This window comes from Sceloporus undulatus, chromosome 1 (assembly GCF_019175285.1).
Source record: "Sceloporus undulatus isolate JIND9_A2432 ecotype Alabama chromosome 1, SceUnd_v1.1, whole genome shotgun sequence".
Taxonomy (NCBI): Eukaryota; Metazoa; Chordata; class Lepidosauria; order Squamata; family Phrynosomatidae; genus Sceloporus; species Sceloporus undulatus.
The window spans coordinates 275,477,556-275,479,963 of NC_056522.1; the positions used below are offsets into that span (position 1 = coordinate 275,477,556).

At 35.1% G+C, this 2,408-nt stretch overlaps 1 long non-coding RNA gene across 1 annotated transcript; it reads left to right on the forward strand.

The window, feature by feature from the left end:
• Positions 1-271: 271 nt before the first annotated feature.
• LOC121937563 lies at positions 272-910 on the forward strand. The gene is made up of 3 exons (XR_006100473.1): positions 272-442; positions 741-785; positions 877-910. It is a non-coding gene; the product is annotated as an uncharacterized LOC121937563 (long non-coding RNA).
• The last annotated feature ends 1,498 nt before the right edge of the window (positions 911-2,408 follow it).

The following is a 2,408-nucleotide window of genomic DNA, read 5'->3' on the forward strand; positions in this document are numbered from 1 at the left end:
CAAGAGGACAGCCATGCAATCAATTAAACTTACATTCAAGTGAATACACCAATTAACATTGATTCAATAGGTCTACTACAGTTGGGATTAACAGGATTTAGGCCTAAATCTTCCCTCCCCAAAATCTAGGTTGGGGCTAGTAATATTTGAAGCAGGGAGTTTGAAAATATGGGATTATTCTGGCCGACTGTCGTCTTCATTCCATCATGCTCTGTTTTGAACAGTATTCTTAATTAGGTGGTGGACCGATGCAGGTGCCTTCTGAGCTGTTATCATATCAGCCTGCAGTAGGAGATAGGTTTTTAACCACACCACCACCAGTGAAATAGTTATTTGCATATAGTAATATGAACACTGGAAAAAAGGGTTAGCATAAATATGTCCTTGTTATGCCAAGAGCTTTTGATGAATAAGACTATACTGATTCTACACACTAACACAGGTACAGTATATCTTATACTACTTGTACTACTAATAATAAATCATAGTTATTGTTATTAAAATAATACTAATTCATTATTGTTATTGCCTGAGTCTAAAAGGTGCTACATGATTTCTCTGCATAGTGATTCTACAGAATAACACAGATATATCTTGTAATCAGCATAAGATTAAAAGTAATAAACCACTGATAACACAGGTATATCTTTTAATAAGAATAAGAATAATAAATCATTGTTTTGTAATAATAATAATATTATTGATACTAATTCATTAGGGTTATTTCCTCAATCTCAAAGGTTCTGCAAGATGTCTCCCAATACCGAGTCTACAGACTAAACCAGGTATATTTTATAAGAAGACTAAGAAAAAGAATAATAATTGTTGCTGTTATAAAAATACTAATTCATTACTGTTATTTCTTCTGTCTTAAAGGTGCTACAAGATATCTCTCAATACTGATTCCACAGACTAACACAGGTATATCTTATAATAAGAATAAGAGTAATAAATCATTGTATTTGTAATAATAATAATAATAAATAATAATAATAATTCATTATTTTTATTTGATCTGTCTCAAAAGTGCAACAAGATCTGTCTGCATACTGTTTCTACAGACTAACACAGGTACATCTTTAAATAAGAATAAGAATAATAAATCATTGTTCTTGTTTCAAAAGAATAATAATAATAATAATAATAATAATTCATTACTGTTATTTCTCCAGTCTCAAAGGTGCGACAAGATCTGTCTGCAAACTGATTCTGCAGACTAACACAGGTATATCTAATAATAAGCATAAGAAAAAGAATAATTAATTGTTCTTGTTATCATAATAATACTAATTTATTACTGTTATTTCCTCAGTCTTAAAGGTGATACAAGATATCTCTGCACATTTAATGTACAGAGTAACACAGGTATATCTTATAATAAGAGTACTAAATAATTGTGTAATAATAAACCAGGTACTGTATGTCTTATCATAAGACTAGGAAAAGGAATAGTTAAGGATGGCTCTAGTTTGACTCAAAATATTTAAACATTACCGTTCCTTCTTCCCTCTTAGCAGGTGCTACAAGAGATCTCTCCATGCTGATGCTCCAGGCTACACCAGATACGTCTTATCCTAAGACTGGGCAAAGGAATAGTTAAGGGTGGCCCTTGTTTGATTCCTCATATTAATGCATTACCATTCTTCCTTCCGTCTTAGAAGGTGCTACAAGAGATCTCTCCATGCTGATGCTCCAGGCTACACCAGGTACGTCTTATCCTAAGAATGGGTAAAACAATAGTTAAGGGTAGCGCTTGTTTGACTTCTCATATTAATGCTTTACCGTTCCTTCTTCCCTCTTAGAAGGTGCTACAAGAGATCTCTGCATGCTGATGCTCCAGGCTACACCAGGTACGTCTTATCCTAAGAATGGGCAAAAGAATAGTTAAGGGTAGCTCTTGTTTGACTCCTAATATTAATGCATTGCCGTTCCTTCTTCCCTCTTAGAAGGTGCTACAAGAGATCTCTCCATGCTGATGCTCCAGTCTACACCAGGTACGTCTTATCCTAAGAATGGGCAAAAGAATAGTTAAGAGTAGAGCTTGTTTGACTTCTAATATTAACGCATTACCGTTCCTTCTTTCCTCTGAGAAGGTGCTACAAGAGATCTCTCCATGCTGATGCTCCAGGCTACACCAGGTATGTCTTATCCTAAGACTGGGCAAAAGAATAGTTAAGGATGGCCCTTCTTTGACTCCTCATATTAATTTATTGCCGTTCCTTCTTCCTTCTTAGAAGGGGCTACAAGAGATCTCTCCATGCTGATGCTCCAGGCTACACCAGGTACATCTTATCCTAAGTCTGGGCAAAAGAATAGTTAAGGATGACCCTTGTTTGACTCCTCATATTAATGCATTACCGTTCCTTCTTCCCTCTTAGAAGGTGCTACAAGAGATCTCTCCATGCTGA